The 23,778-nt window shown below is 35.0% G+C and overlaps 1 non-coding gene across 1 annotated transcript; it reads left to right on the forward strand.

The window, feature by feature from the left end:
* The first annotated feature begins 193 nt into the window (after window positions 1–193).
* LOC100777272 (uncharacterized) lies at window positions 194–21,202 on the forward strand. Its single transcript, XR_005890384.1, has 11 exons — window positions 194–197; window positions 279–508; window positions 582–649; window positions 877–929; window positions 1,084–1,167; window positions 1,453–1,491; window positions 16,818–17,000; window positions 17,438–17,557; window positions 17,642–18,553; window positions 18,677–18,749; window positions 21,001–21,202. It is a non-coding gene; the product is annotated as an uncharacterized protein (transcript).
* The last annotated feature ends 2,576 nt before the right edge of the window (window positions 21,203–23,778 follow it).

Genomic DNA, 23,778 nt, shown 5'->3' on the forward strand with positions numbered 1-23,778 from the left:
CGTTAGATGTAGTACCAACAACTGACTTCCCATTCTATTAGCATTTCACCAAAAACTTCTTTGCTACACTCTACACTCTTTGGTTTTTATTATTGCATTGCAAAGGAACACGTCACACCCCGTAAAACCACACACTCAAAAAAATAAAAAATAAAAAGCATTACTAGTATTTAGTAATTAATATTTGGATGACATGAGTTGAAAATGAATGGAGAAAAAAAGACGAAGGCGTGAAGAAGTTGAGTGAATTGCAATATGAAATTGAAAGCATTCTTTAGTAAGTTCATCTGCATTCTTTCTTTCGCTAAATCTAATTACTCATATACATGTCCACTCCTACAGCACAAACCTGCAGGGTATATTACACAATGTGGTCCCTGTAGTTCTTGTGGATGGCTATAATGTGTGTGGCTATTGGATGAAGCTCAAGAAAGATTTCGTCAAAGGAAGACTTGATATTGCTCACCAAAAGCTGATTGATGAACTTCTAAGCTTTAGCATGCTTAGAGTTCTCTCTCTCTCTCTCTTCCATTGCAGTGCAACTATTTTTCTTACATCTTTTTTTTTTCATTTATATAGAGGTGAAAATCGTTATTTTCTTTGATGCAATGATGTCTGGACTCCCCACTCACAAGGAAGATTTTGCTGGGTACTTTTTTCTTCTACTATAACTAATTATTCAAAAGTTTATCTAGATCCGTCATTATTGCAGTGGGATTTTGTTTTTCAAAATTTTTCTTGATCCTATTTTCAGATGTATTAGAATCTCCTGCTTGCCTTGCTTTAGAATGTGGAATTCAAACAGTTATTAATGAATTAGTATCTAAAATGATATTATTTTCTGCACACATGGGCATTGAATTGCATTGATGTCAGGCATGTAACTTTAAAGGGTTTTAACGAGAGAACCAAGGTCATCTCCATTTACGGTACTCCAATTTTGCAGCAGTATAAGTGAATCTTTTTGCATTGGAATTGACACTTCCAACAAAGAACTTCTTCATCTTTTTGAACACTGTACATCTTTCATTTTCTCTTATTCTTTGAATGGAAATTAACAGTAGTATTCTTTGCCCATTTTAGGTTGCAGCTTTAAAGGAGGATGGTTGCCCCAAAGTCTGGGTAGTCACTTCTAATCACTATCATCAGCAAGCAGCACATGGAGTTGTATGCTTCCTTCCTATAAATTGAAAACTTGAGTGAAATGGATGCAACTTGATTGTCAATTGTCTTCACAATTCTTTTCCAGCTATGAGTATTTCACTCTCCATATCAAAATATGCAAACTATATAATTTCTGCGTAGATTAAAGTAATTCTCTTATCTTATCATGATTACCTTTTCATGATTCTTTAAATGTTGATTAATACCATCACTTGATTATCAAGTAACATTGTCTGCATTGTGCTCTGTTTATTGGTGCAAAAGTTTTATACTGCTACTAACTTTCAGGGAACCTTTATTTGGAGTTGTAAGGCATTGGTTACTGAGGTAAAACCTTAATTTGAGGCAGGATGGTTCTGTATGTTATCCTCTCATAAAATTTCTTTCTTAAATTGTCTGGTTTACTTTGTAGATTTAAAATCCCAGGTTTTCTGATGGAATATTAGATTTTAATAGTTTACATCATTTAAAATTACTTAGACATGCAATTAAATCCTAATTTTTATTTGCTATGACATGCCTGATGATTTTTATGTTATTCAATAATGTTTTACACGGTCCCTTTTATTAATTGTTTCGATAATAGATCAAGGCATCAAAAAAGGAGGTTGAAAGGATGCAAAATACAAAAAAAAAAGTACCTCCAAATACAAAAAATAAAAAAATAGCATTTCTACATCGGTTCTGACAAGACCGATATAGAATGTTGATCATTCTAAGACGGTCACATGTGAAAGACCGTCATAGAATGATCAGAATTCTACATCGGTCCCTCAGTGACCGTTGTAGAATGATCAACATTCTACATCAGTCCTTCGGAGCTGATCGTCGTAGTTTCCTCAACATTCTACATCGATCGTTGGCAACCGTCGTAGTATAGGTGACCCCTTTTAACGATGTCCCCTATGACGACAGTTGTAAACCAATGTAGTTGGTGCCGAATAACTGATGTAGAAGGCTGGTTTTCTAGTAGTGTCACATGTCTTATGTGTGACAAAACTTGCACTTAAACTTTGGTAGAATCAATTTAGAATTGTTAAATGTGATTAGGATGTGTGCCCAAACAATCTGAGTCATAAATTTTGCAAACGGAGCCTATAAAAACTGTTGAGTCTATAACTTTTTTTTTGTCCATTAAGAAAACTAATTTTTTAAGGTTCATCTACAGTGTTCACACGGATTAAAATTAAAGAAATATATTTAATTTATTTCAGATGATTCAATTTAGTGACATAAACCCACATTTTGCATTTAATAATATCAGCATCTTGCTTCCTAAAACAAAATAGAAGGCAAAAAATAATCTTACTTCTGATTCAAATGTTAGAGCATCCGCTTGTTTGGTAAAGTGCTCCTTGCTCTGCTAGTTATCAAGAGAATCCAGGGTCTCCAATCCCTCAACCCGAACTTCACTGAATTCATGCAAATAAACAAGTAAGATGTTAATTCATGTATAATAATAATAATTAAATCAATGTACAAAAAACAAGACAAAAAGCCAATAAAAAAAAGGTGGTAGAAACTTTATTTTTTATTACAAATTATTGAAATATGAGAAGAAATGCCAAGGGTTAAGTTATTCATACTAAATCAATCAAAATATTAATCTAAAAAACTTTAATGCTATAATTTCTACGTTTCTGAGTATCCTATATCTTTAAGTACGTACTTGCTGAGAAGGAAAAGGAATGTGCCATTACTTTCTCTACTCTAGTATTATGATCATGAGCCATTACTCTTATTCTTAAAAATAATACATGCCAATATCATACTACACAACTTGTCTTATCATGCGGGCAACATAAGAGAATTCTTTAAAATCCTTTTATTTAATGTTTATAAACAAATATTGTATTTTAATTGATTCTTTGAATATAGGAAGCATCATTCAAATAATAGAAGCACAAATACTATGTGTGTGAGAGAGAAATAAAGAGAGCATTAGTCTCTTCAGCACATAATTACAAGAATACTTGCTATACAAGTTAGTGTAAGCTTCATCCTCTTCAAGTGTGTAGCAGTCAAGTAAACATTAAACATTAAAATCACTACTGTGGCGTCCCCAAAATAATGACTGGTTTAAAAGTAATGATTTAAATAACAAAAACCATGGTAAATTTTTTTTCTTCTTTTTCTTTTTCATTTCTTTCCCTTTTCACAATAATTAGGTGCAGAAGGAAAATCCTCACTATAGAGTCCTGAATGGCCAGTTCACAACTCTATTCGGAGTTATTTCTTTCTTACCACTCGTAATCTCTAAACTATTTTGCTGTTTCAAAAGGAAGAGTATACTAGCCATTACTTTAGGTCGTCACGTGAAAATAATAAAATAAAATACGGTCGGTAAACTCTTTTGCAAATAAAGTTTGCTAATACTTTCTTTTCAAATAACAAGATTAAACATAAGTACATTCATCATTTAAAAGTTGTCCAAAATATGGGAGTTTTACAAAATACATGGTGTCATCCAGAGCAGAGGTGTCCACAGTGGTGGCTTCAGCCACATGTATACAATCATCAAATTCCTATACAATAGGTCTACTCGTACAAAAACAAAAGAGTAAACCTAACAGTCAGTCCTAGATACACCCACCCTCAAAAAGTATATAAAACTAGTCCCTAGAACTGTCTACTATGATGAAGAGCCTCCACTGATCGCCATCTCTCCAGGGCCACTATCCTCCGTAGAGTCTGCCTCGGATGCCGACATGACGTCCTCGGGAGAATCCACCTCAGGGAGTGGGTCCTCATCACCCTCTAGAAAGTTAAGAGCATCCACAGCAGGCTCAGGAGGTAGCTCCTCGAGATCCTCCTCAGGGTCTTCCTCGGATGACGTTACCTCAATCACTTGGACTGGCTCCACTAGACGGTATGGTGTAGGCGTGGGTAGTATCCACTCCACAGTACGCTGAAGCGTGCGAGCGGGTTCATCTGGATGCACCAATGAAGTAGCCGTAAATCGAATCGTGCCCCGAAATCGGCACCTCGTGTTGCCTTCGAGGGTCTCCCAAGCTCCCTCTAGACACTCCATCTCCACTCGATCATGGATTAGCTGCGCCGCCATCACGATCTACAAGAAAGAAAAGAAAGGGGTAGACTCTTTCACGAGAATCTAACTACGCCGCAACACAATGCGTCTCATAACCACTACATGCAAGTAAAAGGGGTATCTTTAGGCTTTTCATCTCTGGTAATCGATTACACAGCCTTGGTAATCGATTACCAGAGGCTAAACTTGAATTACACAGCCTCAAGACATGAAACCTGCAAAAATGCACTGTGTAATCGATTACACATAACTGGTAATCGATTACCAGTGGCATGTTCCTCTGTGTAATCGATTACACAGCCTGGTAATCGATTACCAGAGGCCTCCACAACATGCTGCCTTCATTTCTAAGCCTGGTAATCGATTACACCCCTTGGTAATCGATTACCAGAAGCCCTCTTAGCTTCCTGATCCCATTTTCAAGCCTGGTAATCGATTACACCCCTTGGTAATCGATTACCAGAGGCCATCTTAGCTTCCTGTCTTCACTTTTTAAGCCTTGTAATCGATTACCCACCCTTGGTAATCGATAACCAGAGACCACATCCCATATATCAATCAAGTTTCACAGCTGGCCAGCCACCACACAAGCCTCCTTGCTTTGTGGTCTTAGTTCCTTTTATCTGTTGACTGCCAGGAGCTCGCCTGCTTAGGTACATCACAGGTTCTCACTGACTGACTATGCCCGGGTTGGGTCGGGATTGGTCAAGCTTGGTTTTGGGCAATAGCACCCCACCTGATGTCCCCAAGGTCTCCTGACCCCCGTGACATATCTCCAGGTACCACTCTGTGGTCAACGAATAAAAGCAGGAAGTCTCACCCTTCTACACTTCCTCATTTCAAGCTTGTCGGATTATGGGGTACCCATCTCATGTGGTACTAGGTGGCGGTCGGACGATGGTGTAAAACGATTCTCCACATCCACAAATCACGTATAACCCACCATCCCCTGTTGCCCACTTCCAACTGAGCTCACGTACTCCCACGTAGCCCTTATCCTCGTTCCTCTCAACGCCGGGTCCCCATCAATCCTCCCAAGCTTCCACAACATCCAGGTAATTCCACATCCAATCATCATGGACTAACAAAACCAAGCAAAACAGGGCAAAGGTAGAGAACTCTGCCCAAAACACAACTCAAAATCACAGCTTTTCACATACAAACACCCCAGTAACATTTCCTTTGTTCCAATTCGTTAACCGTTGGATCGACTCGAAAATTTTACTGGAAGTCTCTAGTACATAAGTCTACATTTTGACCGTTGGGATCTGCTAGAAAAAGTCCAGAACCCCATATGTACTACCCTTTTTACAACCAGCCATACACAAGCATTTTTCTGCACTTATACAAAATTCTGCTGCACATTTCAACAGCAAAATTCTGCATAAAGTGCAGATTTCGAAAACCACTCTTTCCCTCATCCAATTTTTCCCAAATTGAATTCTACAAGTCCCAAATCATGTACCAATCATGTCTAAACCAAGGACAAGCTTCAGACCAAAGCAACACAAAATCTAGGTATCCAAAACCCCTCAATTTAATGGATTTTCAAGGTTTGAGAAGTGAACTTGATAATGGGGTAAATTTGGAGCAAACTCTCACCTCACACCAGTCTATAACATCAATTTAAACTTGTTCAAACTGGATTTACACCTAAAATTCCACCGAACCAAAATTTGACTCCTCAACACCCAATTTTACCCTAGAATGGCTCTTTGTTCAATTTGGTCATTTGTTTTTCTCTCTAGCACAGCCCAAACTTTCTCATAAGTCTTAAATGACATTTCAAGCTAGGATTAACTCACTTTAACCTCCAAATACCACTAAATCCAGATTTGGCCTTCCAACTCTCAAAAACTCACTCTTTTTCCACTCATAACACCATATTCTCACTTTCTAACCCTAGGTTAACTCTACCTTTCATCTCTAACAGTTTTCCATAAGCAATTTCAGCACATAAACATCACAAGCATCATCATAAAAACCCTAAAACTGAATGGGTAAGCTTAACTCATCCAAACATGGCAAGTTCAACATGCTTTCAACAAATTTCTTCACAAATAACTATCATGAAGCAGAAACCTAGCAAAACTACCTATCATATCTCCCAAAACCCAATACCCACGAAAATCAAGTGAGAAAGAAGTCTACCCAAACCTGAAATTTCGAGGTCCCACACATAGAGATGCGCTTCACGACTCCGAAAATGCTTTCCTTTCGCGATTTGGAGCAGAAATGGCTACCAAAGGTTGGAGCTTTGTTGGAGCTTCAATGGTGGAGGAAGAAGAAGAGAATGGCAACGTGAGAGAGAGAGGAAAAGGCTTCTGAAATTTTTGGGGCTGAGTGAGGAGAGAGAGAATACAACTTTTTGGTTTTAAAAAGGGTTTTCTCTTTTCCTATTATTTTATTTTAAGCTATGCCACATGTCTCCATTTGAGTGGAGCAAAAAGGACCCACTTTTCTTTTGATGTGACTCATACTCAGTCACAAAGAGGGAAAAATCTGACCTTTGAAACGCTAAAATCCTGCCTTGGTTTGCGTGCCGTTTCTCTGGTTCCAATCCTTCGTGTTTCTCTGTGCCCGTCGGGGCCAGTTTTCGAAAGTAGGCAATATATATATCAAAACGCTCAGAATAAAACCCCGAGCATGGTTCAGAGGTTGGTTTTATTAAATTTTAAGTTGAACGCAAAACGATGATTTTTAGACTAATTAATTGAGAATTAACTTATAACCATCCAGTTATGGATTTCTCTTCCTTAATTAGCCTAATCCGCATATCTTTTCCCCCAAAATACCTACTTCCACCAGGAATATATATGCATATACACTGAATAATACTTATATATATAATCATTCAAAATACACCGTTTACAAAAATTCCGGGTAGAAATTTCCAGGATGTCACAACTACCACTACCACATAACTCACATTTAGCATAGATTTCATTGACTTTCTTGAAGTCCTTCAAGTCAACCAACTTGCAGGAAATAAAACATAAGCTAGCATCCCTACAAGCAAGAGCAGTGATAATTCAGGTGTTACTTCTGTAACTCTATTATGTTGTATGCTCACCAACAGAGCACACGGTATCAACATCTTTTTCCATCTTCCTCATGCTCAACAAACAAAATTCAAGTATAGTAAATAAGTGTTTTTAGTTATGCATGATGTTTTGTCCTTTATAATTAGAAAACACCTTTCATATACAGTGACATGGTCAGACACACACAAAAAGGTGCAAAATATTCAAGTGTAACACACATTGCATTTGAAAAGCAGAAGGACTCATCCTTGACAGCCTATTTGATTCATCATAGTATTCCTAGGACAAATTTGAAAAAAGAAACTAAATTATAAGGAGATAAATCTGTAAAAATAAAAGCTGAAATATTGAAATAAGAAAAAAAAAATCTTATGTGCTTCAACATAGTATTCCCATGAAACTATAAACCTTTCTTCTTAATTACATTCATCTCTCATAAGACCTTATATCTCTGACTATCAAAAGCATTAATCTTTTAGGAGGCCTTGTACCTTATGTGTATAAGGTGCCCTATGCAGACAAATTGTATATGACTATTAAAGTACTTATCAGATGCTGCTCCCATAACAAACTTTCGGATGCCATGCTGGGAGATGAGTTCTAAAATTCCTTTTTCAATGCTATCCTTCTACAAATATATCAAAAATAAGGAAAAAGATTATGAAATTAAACAAGTAAATAAGGAAAACCTGTCACCCTTAGGTTTCCTCATGCGGTCTCCAGTGCTAAAATTACCAATGCTGCACTCACACCGAACCTACAGACACGCAAAGCAGATAATTAACAATTAAGTTATCATTACAATGCATGTTAATACACTAAAAATACACTCAATGTATTATAACTTAAAAGAAAAAAGCTACCAGGGCATGGCTACTTATTTGTTGATTCCTATTTTGCACATGAAATGCATAGAAGTTACCAAAGAAAATTAATAAATTATCTAAAGCTCAACTTCAAATCCAAAGAACCCCAATCCCAATCCCAAAATACTCCCCTCCCTACAAATGGCTATTTGGGGAGTAGCTACTCTATGAGAAGTTGAACTTTGAAGTTTGTCTCACAAGACTCCCATTCATCAAAGTTACAACAAGTGTTACACATGCTTCTATTTATAGACTAGGTAGCTTGCTTGAGAAGCTTTCTTGAGAAAACTTCCTTGAGAAGCTTCTTTGAGAAAACTTCCTTGAGAAGCTAGAGCTTAGCTACACACACTCCTTTAATAACTAAGCTCACCTCCTTAAGAAGATTCCTAAAGAAGCTATAGCTTAGCTACACACACCTCTCTAATAGCTAAGCTCACCTCCTTGAGATGAGAAGCTAGAACTTAGCTACACACCCCTATAATAGCTAAGCTCACCCCCATGACAAAATACAAAAAAGTCCCTACTACAAAGACTACTCAAAATGCCTCGAAATACAAGGCTAAAACCCTATACTACTGGAATGGCCAAAATACAAGGCCCAAACGAAGGAAAAACCTATTTTAATATTTACAAAGATAAGCGGGCTCAAACTTAGGCCATGGGCTCGAAATCTACCCTAAGGCTCATGAGAACCCTAGGGCCTTCCCTTGGATCTCTGGCCCAATCTACTTGGAGTCTTCTATCCAATGCCCTTGCAGGGTAGGATTACATCATTCCTTCCACCTTGGAAAGGATTTGACCTCAAATCCCGAGGTTGTTCATACTCCGGGCTCCTTCCCTCGACACTTGTAAAAAGAACAAAAATATATCTTCCCATGAAGGAACATGGTTCCTCACCAACTCAATGAGTGGTGCTACAAGTATAGAAAAATATGGGACAAACCTTTTGTAAAAGTTTGTTAAATCATGGAAGCCCCAAAATTTTCTTATACTTTGGTGGAGTGGGCCACTCAGGAATGACCTTTATTCTCTTAGGGTTCGTGGGAACCCCTTGTTCACTATTAGAAAAATCAAGAAAAGTAATGCAATAAAACATATATTTTTCTGTATTTTCATATTGATTATTCCTACAAAAAAGTATGACAAACCTAAGGTGTCCCATATGAGTACCTAAGTTTGTATTGAAACTAAAAATAAGAACAAACCTACCTAACGAGTCCCTATGTACACAAAACATGAAGATGTTGGGTGCACGAGTGATTTTACAAAAGAAGGTTGCACTACTCAAAACATTCATCATACCACCTATTTTAGGGATTTGGTGCCTAATAATACCTATTTTGGGCACCAACAAAGCACAAGGATTTAAGCTCTTGCGAACCAAACCCTCATCCAACAACTCCTTTACTTGAGGAATAAACTCAAGCCTAAGAGGTGTGGCAATGCTAGCAAGTGTCTTTTTACAAAAGAGAAAATGTGGAGGTTGTCTAAGAGGGGAAGTTTCTTTAATGCTTGTCTTTATTGTAAAATGAGTTTCCTTCTTAGCTAACCTCTTGGAGGAGACACTTACCTCCTTACACTTCTCTTTAACCACTAATGGCTGTCCTTCTTCACTAGAGAAAGGTGAAGTAGTAGCCTCATCTTGGCTACTATAAATGTCTTGGCCCCTCATAATCATGGTTTTTATGGTGGGGCATTGAGAAGTAATGTATCCTCTTCCAAGACATTTAAAGCACTCTATAGAGCTAGTCTTCTCTTGCATACTAGCCATAGGGGCTTGCTTTTCTATTGTCTTCCCCTTATCATCTTTGGGCTTAGAAGGTATCACCCCTAAGATGCCTTGACCTTGGTCTTTCTTTGGATAAGAGTGAGAGCCATAAGATTTTGAAGTAGATTTCTTTTTAAGTTGTTGCTTTATCCTTATTTCCCAATCTAAGTTAGCCTCTACATTGTCCTTCCCATGGAAGTATGGGAGGTTAATGTTAGCCTCTTGAGGTTTTCTTTCCTTTTCTCTCCTATGGGAGTGAGGTCTAAGATTTGACATATGCCTTCCTTCGTAATAGTCACAAAGTTCTTCACTTAGGCTCTTGCAAGAGTTATGACTATTATATGATGCATATTTTTCTCTTTTCATTTCTTTCATTATTTTTCTTCTTTCGTCCTCTCTTATTTTATTTCTTTTATCTTGACTTATTTCTTCCACTCTTTTTTTTCCTTTTTCTTTTCTCTCTTGTTTTTCTTTCCATAACTTGAGGGAACTCAACTCATCTAAGATTCTAGATAAAGGGTCTTTATGACTAGTACCCTCGCCATTAACACTAGATGAATGATGACTCATATTGGTTCCTAAGTTGTGGTTCTTTCTTGTTGGAGGTTTGAAAACAAAAGGTAAAAGAAACTATGTTTGAAACTAGCCAAAGTAAACACTAAAAGAGGTGTGGAAGATAAGGTAAAAACTAATTGGTAAAAGGCAAGCTATCTAGGCGGTTTGACAATGGAAGGTAAAGGAAATAAGCTATAAAAGTAAGCAAGAAATGTAAACTAGGCGAATCCTAAGAGTGTTTGGATGACCACATTTAAGGTTTCCAACAAAACACTCACAATCCTAAGGGAAAATTGCCTAAACTTGTTACATACAAATGGAAGTAGGGTGACCTATTGGAGGCTCCCAACTTACTTCCAATGAAAGGCCTTTTTGTTACAAAATTTGAAAGCAATGAAAGTAGGTAAATTGTCAATTAGAAAATTAAAAAAAGGTCCTCAATTTTGGTGGTTGTTCTCTCTTTGGTGATTCACTGAATTTGGAGTGCTTCTTAGTCCCATAGCTCTTAAGGTGGTTGGCCCCTTGCTTCTTGACTCAAATTCTTCAAGGGATGACACCAATCCTCCTTTCCAATTCCCTATATGGCAACTCACAAACAAGGAAACAAAGAGACAAGCGATAACCAAAGATAAAAAAAATGAAATGAAAGCCAAACCAATGGAGTTTTAACAAGACAATTTTTCAAGGATTATTCAACATTTACAGCAATGAAAAGGACATAGAAGCAAGCTAGGACTCAAAGAGAAACTTAGAATGACTCTAGAGTAAAGTAAAAAAAAAACTAAAAAAGAAAGACTCAATAAACCTCTAGTTTTGCCACTTGTTTTCACACTTACTTTAAATTGAAATTTCAGAAATAAGATTGGTATAAAATAGGAACCAATTATAGCACAAATTTCGAGCCAAAACAACAGGCACACTTCCCTTTCACTTTTTTTTGGACTCTGATTTTCTGCCAACTTGTGTGATTTTTCGTATTTTCTCCTTTTATCCAAATCAGTTGGTTCTTTTTTTATAATTTTTTTCTAGATGTCTAGAAAATTCAGTAAATATTTCAGCTCATAATTCGGAGTGACCAATTCTCAATAATGTTTACAAATGTATATGTTCAAGATGCAAGCACCAACGATTTTAGACTTCGAATTTTTTTTTAAGCATGGTATATTGATTGCTTTGGGCTTACTTTCAACCTTCCTATGTATGTTGAACTCACTAGGCTTGTTTACCACAGTTTTAGGAGTTCAATATTCACTTAGGATCAAAATTTCAGCCAACAATTCATTCACCAAAACTCAAATCCACAATAGACACAATCATAAGGAAACCTAAAAGTTCAAGAAAAGGTTCACAATCAAAGACTCTCTAAGAATTTTGCATGAACATGTTAAGGACTAATTAACATGCAAGATTTGACTCAAATCATAAGAAATCTTATGTGACAAGTTTCATGACTAGACATGACCAAAACTACAATAGGTGAACAAGTCACTCTAGATTTTTGAGGTTTTCTTCTACTTTAATGTTTTTGTAAGAATTTTATGGTTTAGGTTTCAGCCACAAAAAATAGCAAGACAAAACTCAAAGGAACCTAAAATCAACACAACTCATGGTTCAAGAACATGAACAAGAAATTTGAACCATAAAAAATCAAATCTAGCTTCTATAGCAAGATTAATCGGTGGAAATTCTAAAGAATCATGTTGACAACATTTAGCACAAGACATGTGAGGAGATACATGGAGAAAAATGAAGAACAACAATGAAGGAGAAGGTAAAGCTGAAAATTAATGGAGGTTTAAGTAGAACCTACTTGAAGCTCTTGTGCTCTGATTACCACTTGATGGAAGCTTGCTTGTGGAGCTTCTATGGAGGCTGGATCTTTGAGCTTCAATGAGATCCTTCAATGGTGATTTTCCACCATGGAGATGTAGCGGAAGACAAAGGAGAAGAGGTGAGAGGAGGAGTCATCCACTAGGGAATAAGCCATAGAAGAAGAAGCTTTGCCACCAAGAGAGTGCCTTGGATAAGAAGCTTGGAGAGGGTGCTTCAATGGTGGAAAAGAAAGAGAGAGAGAGAAAGAGAGAGGGGGGAGTACGAAATTGAAGGAAGAAAAGAGGAAGAGAAGTTAAACTTTCAAGTTTGTCTCACAAGACTCTCATTCATCAAAGTTACAACAAGTGTTACACATGCTTCTATTTATAGACTAGGAAGCTTCTTTGAGAAGCTTCTTTGAGAAAACTTCCTTGAGAAGCTAGAGCTTAGCTACCCACACCCCTCTAATAACGAAGCTCACCTCCTTGAGAAGCTTCCTTGAGAAGATTCCTAAAGAAGCTATAGCTTAGCTACACACACCTCTCTAATAGCTAAGCTCACCTCCTTGATATGAGAAGCTAGAGCTTAGCTACACACCCCCTATAATAGCTAAGCTCACCTCCATGACAAAATACATGAAAATACAAAAAAGTCCCTACTACAAAGACTACTCAAAATGCCACGAAATACAAGGCTAAAATCCTATACTACTAGAATGGCTAAAAACCTGCATGATTCACAAGGACCTATCTCCAGAGCCATGGCTACGAGACTCCATGAAGATTGGGTTAAGGGTGCAGGAGAAGGTCCTAGGGACCTCATGAGCCTTAGGGTAGATTTTGGGCCCATGGGCTAAGTATGAGTCCACTTATCTTTGTACATATTAGATTAGGGTTTCATTATATTTGGTCCTTGTATTTAGGACTCCATAGTGTAGGGAGGGTACCCTAGTAATGTAGGATTTTTCAGCCCTTGTATTTTAGGGCACCTAGACTAGTTTTTAGACTAGTTTTTGTATCAAGGGTAGCTTTGTAATTACACATGCATTAAGTGCACTATTTGATATGTGTGTTGAAAAAGAAATTTAATTGAATTGGGAGAAGCCCAATCCAAATAAATTTCGGACAACCTAAGGGCAAGGTGAGCATTTGGTTGATACATCCCATTGCCACATCATATAGTCATACTTTGTGCATGTCTAAGCACACTTAGTGGATAATCTTGGATTTGATTTTGGATTAGTGGGCTAAACCATAGCTGAAATTAGCTAATCATAATTAGTGAAATTTTGGCTGAAAATGTGGCTAAACAAATTCAAATTCAAATTCAAGTGAAATTTGAGTAGAAATTCTAATTTTCCATCAATTTTGTGTGACACTTGGCTATAAATAGAGGTCTTGTGTGTGCATTTTATCAACTTTGATCATTTTAGAAATTAGACTTCAATGTTCAGACCTCATTCTCCCTCTTCGCTCTCTCAAAGTTTTGTTCCCCTCTCTCCCTCTCCCTCCACTCATCTTTTCCTACCTTCAAACTCTTATCCATGACTATCTATGGTGGTGAGCTTGTTCTTGAATCATCTTCTCCTTGAAGTCGCATCTCCAATCACCTTTCCTCCTTCTCTACTCCGCTATCATTGCTCTTCATGGAGCTACATTATCAAGGCCTGTGAAAATTCCTTGTAACCTCGATGTTTGAGTTAGATGTAGATGTTTGCATTTTCAATTTATGAAGATATATTTTAGTATTTTTTATTCTTTAATAATTTTGTCTTTTTCTTAATGTTAAACCTGTATGTTCTCAGCAATGCAATAAATCAAACTTGGATGAGGCTGAATTTTCCAAATTCCATTATAATGTGAAATGTTGGGACATAGTTGGTATCACTGGCTATTGGGTTTCCAGGTTGGTCATGCTATAAACTATTAGTTTACTATCATGATGACCTTCACCACATATTGCCAAAAAATGTACAACAAATTTCTTTCTCTCCTTCCATTCTTTCTTTACTATGCCAATGTAACTAGAAGGTCAATTGGGGAAAACAATTGCATCGCCTCCATTGTCTCCTTGAGGACTTAGACATCGCAAGTGGGTGTTATACATTTGGCTCTTCAAAAGGACTCAGAGGGCTTAATTGTAGGTATTTGCTACTATGCTAATATGTTTCATGAACTCTTATTCATTGTCTATAGATATTTTTGTCCATCGGATGGAAGCCCGATGCTATTGCCCTTTTATTAGTTGGCACGATGATGTATTTGTTGTCGTTGAACCTGGAGAGCTCATTGAGAAATTTCTACAAAATGTTAAATTCAGTTTGTTGTCAATTAAGTATCTAAAGTAGAACTTGAGAACATTTGATAGAAGTTAATTTTATTATGTCTTGGGTGAATTATCTTCATCTTAAAACTGTTTTAATTGGATTTTCTTAGTTATTTTTCTTTCCTTTTAGGTTAGTTAGTGAAATAACTGGTGTAAAAAGGTTTTTTTAAGATCAATGAAAGAAATAATGGATGTAAAAGGTACATTGGTTGTTTATGAGGCAAAATCGATGTAAATATGATATTTTAAACCAATCTAGGCATTTAAGATATGCTTTTAGATTGGTTATCTCCTACATAGACATCGACCTTACCGTCGATGTAATAGGTCATTTTTAACCGATGTAAAAAGCATTTTTTGTAGTAGTTTATTCCATTTTTTATTTTAATTTGAGTTTTGCTTTTACATACTTCAAGTCAATTAAAAGCTATTGTAAAAAGGGTGTTTTAAACCAATCTAGACATTTCAGATTGGTTATCTCCTACATAGACATCGACCATATAGCCGATGTAATAGGTCATTTCAAACCAATATAAAAAGCGTTTTTTTGTAGTAGATTGTTCCATTTTTTATTTTAATTTGATTTTGCTTTTACATACTACAAGTCAATTAAAAACTATTGTAAGAACAATTTTAAAATATTTTTTGAAGTTAACAATTTTATTATACTCATGTCTATCTTTAATTGGATGGCAATTATATTTAATTAAATTCTATTTTGATTATTCAAAAAATCTAATTAAACTTTAAAAAACACAACACTTTCTCTATTTAAAAATTATTTATTTATTTAACTTCCTAATAGACACCAAAGATTTCTTTGGTTGATAGCAAAACACGAATAATAATAATAATATTTAATTGAAGAAAAATCATTAAAATAAAATAAAATAATGATTTTTTAAAAATAAATATATTCTTTTTATCCATTTTCTATCTTATTTTTAATTAAAATTTTACTCTAAGCTTAACACAACTAATTTGTCATGGTCAATTATGTCTAATGAATAATACATAACTAATTAATAAATTGTCATGAACATTTTCTAATGAGAGGGAGCCTTCAATTGTCATTTTTTTATGCACAAGAATTGAATACTACACTATTGGATTTACAGTACTCACACACCTATTATATCCCCTTGGTTCAAGTGTCATGCTTAAATGAAAGAAAAAAGAAATGTGGCAACACAAAAAGTAAATTATTAAATGAGAAATAATATATATATATATATATATATATATAAACAAGAAGTTAAAAAAAGAGTACCACTACTAGAAATGTGTGTTTTTACTACAGCTATTCTACGACGGTTCTTTTGGAACCACCATAGAAAACGAGCCGGTGACATTTTTGTAATTATCTTTCTAAAAATAGCCTTAGAATGTGTGTTGGTCATAAAAATAACGACGGGTTTTATTAAAAAACCATCATTATCTCAATTGAATTTAAAAGCCCCATGAGTGGTCCACGATTCCTCACACGCACCCACCGTTGTCGTACACCTGTAACACGATAAGAGGATACGATATCTCACACAGAGAGAAGAGAAACACACTGAAAGAGAGTTCTAGAGTGAGAAACACTGTCTTTAGAGAGAGAAAGTCTGAGATCTGATCGGAACTGAGGTAACGCTAGCTCCAAACCTACTCTATGCTCTATCGCGAACCTCGCTTTCTTCTTCTTCGTCGATTCATTTCTATTTTATGGATTTAATTTGGTGGAAGTTCTAGGTTATTATTGTTCTTTCTCCGTGTGCGAGTCGTTGTTTTCCATAAAACCTTAGGTTTCGAATTCTAGGGTTTGGTGAAGGTTTTAGGTTGAGGGAAAATGAATTAGGGTTTTTGGATGTATGGCTTTGGGGCCAATAGTTGGAGATGATGGAGCCAAAGAGAAGCAGAGGTACACTAATTGTAAGGTTTACACTAGGAAAGCGTTGAAAGGTTCGAAGAAAAAAGGTAACACCATTAGCACCGTGAACGTTGTTCCTCCTCAACAGAAGCCTAGTTCTTTGGGGAGTGAAAGTAGCTTTGCACAAGTGACAGGAAACACAACTATGGATTTAGTAGAGAAGAGGCTCAATGAGCTTGGTTAGAAGCAAGAACTGAGAAGAGAAATGGTATTTTTTATTTTATTTTTTTATATATTTTTGCCATCTTGTTTTTGATGGAGCTGATTCTTGATCCTAGTTTTCTTTAGTTAAATCTATTTAACTTTTCGATTTATGGTGCAGACTATGTTTAAGACTCTGGCAATATCATTTTCCACAATGACCCTTTTCACAAGAATTACACCTCTCTATGGTTCTAGTCTTCAATATGCCGGCCTTGCAACTCTTGTTTGGGGGTGGATAGTGGTTTCTTTCTTCACTTGGTTTGTTGGGATTGCAATGGCTGAGATATGCTCATCCTTCCCGGTTTGTCTCTTCTCACAAAATTTATTTGTGCAACTTATTTGTAGTGGCTGCATTTCCAGGCTTTGTTAATTATAAAATGTCATAACATTTTTATTGTTCAAGATATTCTGAATTGGTGTGCTATTATGAATTTGCTTCAATTTTGAAAAAATAAAATATGTCATTTTTAATTATAAAATAGAGTCATTAATAGTCGTTTTGTCCAATGGGAATTGGGTCTAGTAGAAGGGGTTAGTTTTTTGTAATATGGCGAACCAAGGTTCAAAGCTTAACTGGAAAAGGTGTCTATATTTAGTGTCCAACAATGTTTTTTATAGGACTGACTTTGAAATAGGATATCTGTGAAGGGGTAGAAAACTTTTTTCATAGAGGAAAATGGACATTATAAAAGTACTTGATTATCAGAACTAACTTTGACTTCCAATTCAATCTAACAGATGACTGGTTCTCTGTACTTTTGGGCTGCCCATTTAGCTGGTCCAAAATGGGGACCATTTTCTTCATGGTTTTGTGCTTGACTTGAGACCATAGGGCTTGTAGCTAGGATAGGGACTCAGGTAATATGGTGAAACTTCTGTTTTCTAGTCAATATTTTCAGAGAATGTTTACATGGTAACTCATGCTTTTCATGGTTGGAAAAGGCATATGCAAGATCACAAACGTTGCAGAGTATAATCCTACTCTCAACTGGCACAAATAAAGGTGGAGGGTACTTCACTCCAAAATGGCTATTCTTATGTATGTATATTGGCCTCACTATTACATGGGAAGCACTAAACACATTTGCATTGGAAGTGATTGATTTGATCGATATAGTTTCAATATGGTGGCAGGTACTATTACTTCCTTGTATACACTTTTAACTGCCATAGGATGGCCTAATCTATCTTATTCTGTTAGTAAAAGAACATAAGTGAGTAAGGGGTGTTAATTGGTTTTGATTCACTCAATAACCCAAAAAAATGTTGCACTTTCTTAAAAAAATTATCTACTTTCGATTTCTTATTCATTTCTCTTAGGGCAATGGTTAAAATTTTCATATTTTTTTTTATTCATATGCACTACATGATGATGTTTTGGAAAAAGGAAAAGGTAATCACAAACAATTTAACTCAAACCCCTCTCTAATTTTTAAAATAAGATTTAATAGGGTGAGCTTAATAGGGTTAGGAGTTTGGTGAATAGGATTGAGGTGAAGTTGGGGGTGCTTGGTGGGTATGGTAATTCTGATATGATGGTGGATCATGGGATTGGTAATGGGGTTGGAGCTAAGAGAGCTCACTTGGAGGTGGCAACTGGTGTTGTTACACCTTGAGAGCCTACCCAGCCTTTGCATCAGTTGAGTGTGTCAGTGTTGGAGAATAATTAAGGAGTTGCTGAAATTGTTGAGAAGGAGAAGAAGACGCCAAAGGCAAACCAGTTTGCCTGTTTATGATCAGATGAAAGAAATGTTCCCCCATCCTTGCCCGAGGAAGGACAAATTCCAGTGGATAATGGGAGTAAGACCAGTAGTTCAAGCAGCTCCAGCGGTGATTCAGGCTCTTCTTCAAGTGGTACTTTTATTAATTATTTAGTCAAGAGATATCTGACGTATTATTCATGCTAATGCATGTTTACCGTTGCGTATCATTTTAGTCTAGTGTTCTGTCTCATTTTTATTTATTTTATTTTTGTAGATTCTGATAGTGATAGTTCCTCAGCCTCTGGGTCTGATGCAGGGTCACCAAAAATTTGAATTCTTTCTGTCAGGTAGAATCATGACTTTCGAAACTTTATCTCGCTATATGTTGTGCTTTATTTGTAGTATGCTATGTCATAGATTTTTGTACTCCCATCTTTTCATTATGTGCAGTGGCGTAGGTATCTCTCAAGATGATTTTTCTCTTAACTATTGTGATTGTGCTGCTCATAATTCATAAATGATTGATATTGGTTTACCAAAGATATTGGTTAAGTGCATTCCTGGTGCTCCATGCTTGTTATTGGTGTTTACTGTTTACTTTTGTTAACTATTGTCATTGTGCCATGATAACGGGGGTGCAACACCATTGTCTGATGTAAATGTATTTAGTGTGTAGATTATTAATAGATTAATGGAAGATTGCATTATTAATATACCTCTATAGTTTAAACAATTTATATCTTCCTGAAAATATTTGAAGCATGATCAATTGGAAAGTAATTGTTAGTAGTGTGAAAAGTCACATTTGCTTGCTTACCTGATAATGGAACTGTTGTGAACATGGTATATGGTATTGAAGGTTTCTTGAGCAGTACTACCTTGCTTTGTAAATTGATTTTTTTTTCATTTTATTTTTGTTGTAAGAAATAGAAGTACCTTTATTAGCATTAGTCTCATATCTTGTTATTTTGGTTGTAATGAATTCTTTTACCTACTAGTTGACTACTTCTTAATGGTGGATTGGTGATTTGCTTTGCTTTCCTTATTATATTGCATCGCTAATCTACATTCTTGATGTGATCCATTATAAGCTAGAGGAACTGAAATGCATTATTATGGGATGACATCTTTATCTTGTACTTGCTTCTTGATTTCCCAAGAGTAATAACAAATCTTAGGAACTTTCCTTGTGATGGGAAGTTTGAATCCTTTTATTTTCATTTGTTTAATAGATTTTTTTGAGATGAAAATCGAATTTTTTAATGATAATATTTTAATTATTTTAATTTTTCAAGAATTTCAAACTATTGTTATTTTAAAAAAATACCTTTTAATTTTAAATTTCAAAATACTCCAATTTTTTATTTTAATTTTAATAAACTAATAATTAATTATAAATCAACTTTTTAAAATAACTATTATGATCGAGATTCATATTTGTTTATGATGGTATTGGATAAAGTATATTTTTAACTCTTTTAAGGATGAACATAATAAACTAACTATTATTGTTTAGAAAAACAATATCATTTTAAATTTAAAATTTCTTGCTATCACACTATTTTCTTAGATTTTTCTTAAATAAATCAGTATTACTTAAATATTGTTATTTCTTCAGTACTAGAAAATAAGCTTTTAACATCGGTTATTTAGATCTTTCAACATCGGTTATTAATCGATGTTGAAAGTACCAACGTTGAAAGTATTATCGTTAACATCGGTTTTTAAAAATCGATGTTAACGTAAATTTACAACATCGGTTATTTAAAACCGATGTTAACGTTGGCACTTAACATCGGTTTTTTAGAAAACCGATGTTTTTAATATACATTAACATTGATTTTTTAAAAAAACCAATTTTGTTTTTAAGAACTTTTTTAATAAGCTGTCTATCTTTTCAATAAACCCAAAAATTAACATGCAAATTTTAAATCAGACCACACAACATATATAATTTTCATTCTATTTTGAAACAGTTTTTACCAGAAATTTCAAGAGAAATTTATTAATAACAATGAATTAAACGAATATTTAATGTTAAGGAGACATGAATTGTAAAAAATTTAAAGCAAGTAAACTACAATTACAAAATTTCCTAAACATCCTAAGTTTCATTTCTAACTTTCAAATAATACTTTGCCCACTGGATGTCAAGCGTCTTCAATCTCTTTGCTTCCAATTGTCTAGTACCAGCCTTGGATTTACTTTGTGGAGTATCGTCAAGTCCTTTCAAAGCACTATTGAGTACAAACATGGATGCTTATTATACAATTAAAATATTGATGTTCCCGACTAATGCTAATGCAAATGTATTGAAAAATAACACTGGCCTGTTAATTATTCCTTTGAGGTAGTTGTCTGACCTATTATGCAATGAACAAAACCAAATGACAACGTTTTCCTTAGGCAAAATGACAACCATTTGCCAATGTGCACTGTAGTGGAGACCAATATAGGTTATTATACTATTATACATTATTTAAATTCATTTGTTCATTTTAACTTACCCATTCAGGTAGGCTCCTAGGTACATATCCCGTTTTGAATTCTACATCCAGTTCTTAATGTAACTTTCTAATTCAAATTATGATTGTGCAGATCTCTGGATGGACTATGGCTCGAGGAATCCACACACGCATCGGCATTCCCAGCTCGCATACTTGTCTCAGTCATATGCCTATTGTTGTTAACACAAAGTAAATTATGTATGAATTTAAAACAATAAGTTAGGTAATTAACAATAATGTAAATTGACTTGCAGAATCTACAACTGTATAACAAAGATGCTGAGACATTGACCACCGTGTGCTATTTTAGACAGATCTTCATGCTTTATGTACACCATCTCTTTCTAACAAATCTAGGTGCCTAATGGTTTACTACACCGTTTCTTTCTGAGAAATATTATAGGTTTTGTTTCTGTTCAATATCTTAGCTAATTAAACAAAGGGCGAGGTTTCCAATTGCTAATAGTAAGAGATGTTGGGAATTGGAGACAATATCAGCCCTCTACCGTAATAAGTGCTCATCTTAATTAGTTTATTGTCCTAGATCTTCACTTTATAGCCTTAGGAATTGTCTTCAATATAAAATCAAGATCACAACTATAAAAAATATGCTCCAGAATTGGAGTTCCTGGCTCCCTGTGATGGTGCCACCCGTTCCCACTCTCCCACTATAAAATATTTTTCATCATGCTGATTGTTAAGATGAAAGTCTAGTTTTGATTAGAGAATAATACCAAAAACTTTGCTTATTTGCATCAAAAGGTCTAAGTTCTGTCTTTTGAATAGACTCAACTTGCTTAAACAAAAATATTGAAGCCTATATCCCTTCATCATACTATAGGTAAAAAAATAGAGTACAACATTACTTATAACAGTAATGGAGATACATGTCATTCTCCTTAGGTTCTTGTTGGTGTTTTAGAAGCAAGGCCTAGGTGCCAATAATAGTTCAATTGCATACATAATTAAGTAATAAGTTGTACTTTTGAAAATTTCTATTATAATCTAAAATTGCACACAGGTGAGCCCTAAGTGTCCTATTTTCTTGAACTTAGAGACTCTACAAACTTCACTTCACTCTAAACTCATGATTTGTCCACAATAGGGTAGACTTCTTACCCTTTACAATGACACTCTCCAGCCTAAAATTGTGCAAAACTTTGATATGAAAGAAGCATATATATGCAAATGTGCTTCAATCCAACAAATGCTATAATCTACCACATATTGTTATCTTTATTTGAAAGTTGTGCATCAAGTCAAAACTTCACCACATGATAGGCTACACTAGCAAATATTGCTAACGAACAATTAACCTAAAAATTAATAACAAAACTGAAACCATAACAAATTCATGACATAATTTACTATGAGATAGTATACCCCCATTAAACTAACACTCTAAAGCTAGATTGTGCTAGAACCTATGATTATTATGCATTACCAACTACAATAAACATGAAAGTAAAATACATTCCAAAGTTCAAACCATAAAAGGCTATATTGAATTTGATAAAAATATCAAAAAGGTAGTTTTCTCAGCCGAAACCATGTAAAAGATTCAAAATTTAGAAACAACTTCAAGTCTTCAACATGTTCAAAGCTGACTCAAAACCATCTCATATCTTTCATAATTAGTAGAAACTAACCTCAACCTCCTTAAACCCTACATGCAAAATTTGGAAAACATTAAAGACAAAGAAGACATATCTATGTGGAAATTAAGAAACGGGTAGTGAAAATGAAAACCTCTGGCTATCCACACAGTTCAAACCACCTGTTAACAAACCAATATAGCATCCAGTTTTTCCCCCCTAAGCCTCACTTTTTAATCTATATAAGCACCAAAACTCACACTCACTTGTAATCAAAATAACAACTTCAACAACTGATACCATATCACAAAACAGTAAAGGATTATTAGGGAAGTTTTATTATTTTGAAACTGCACCAATTTATTGAAAAAAAAGCTTGCAAAGACCCAATGATATAAAAACATCTATTGAAAAAGACTATATTGAATTTGATAAATATATCAAGAAGGTAGTTTTCTCAGTCGAAATCATGTAAAAGATTCAAAATTCCGAAACAACTCTAAGTCTTCAACATGTTCAAAGCTGACTCAAAACCATCTCATATCTTTCATAATTAGTAGAAACTAACATCAACCTCCTTAAACCCTACATGCGAAATTTAAAAAACAATAAAGACAAAGAAGACATATCTATGTGGAAATTAAGATACGGGTAGTGAAAATGAAAAGCTCTAGCTATCCACACAGTTCAAACCGCCTGTTAACAAACCAATGTAGCATCCGGTTTTCCCCCCAAAGCCTCACTTTTTAATCTATACAAGCACCAAAAATCACACTCACTTGTAATCGAAATAGCAACTTCAACAACTAATATCATATCACAAAACAATGAAGGATTATTAGGGAAATTTTATTAGTTTGCATCTGCACGAATTTATTGAAAAAAGAAACAAGCTTGCAAAGTCCTAGTGATATAAAAAAATCTATTGAAAAAGACTATATTGAATTTGATAAATATATCAACAAGGTAGTTTTCTCAGTCGAAACCATGTAAAAGATTCAAAATTCAGAAACAACTTTAAGTCTTCAACATGTTCAAAGTTGTCTCAAAACCATCTCATATCTTTCATAATTAGTAGAAACTAACTTCAACCTCCTTAAACCATACATGCGAAATTTGAAAAACAATAAAGACAAAGAAGACATATCTATGTGGAAATTAAGATACGGGTAGTGAAAATGAAAACCTTTGGCTATCCACACAGTTCAAACCACTTATTAACAAACCAATATAGCATCCGGTTTTTCCCCCTAAGCCTCACTTTTTAATCTATC

The sequence above is a fragment of the Glycine max genome, chromosome 20 (assembly GCF_000004515.6).
Source record: "Glycine max cultivar Williams 82 chromosome 20, Glycine_max_v4.0, whole genome shotgun sequence".
Classification (NCBI taxonomy): domain Eukaryota; kingdom Viridiplantae; phylum Streptophyta; class Magnoliopsida; order Fabales; family Fabaceae; genus Glycine; species Glycine max.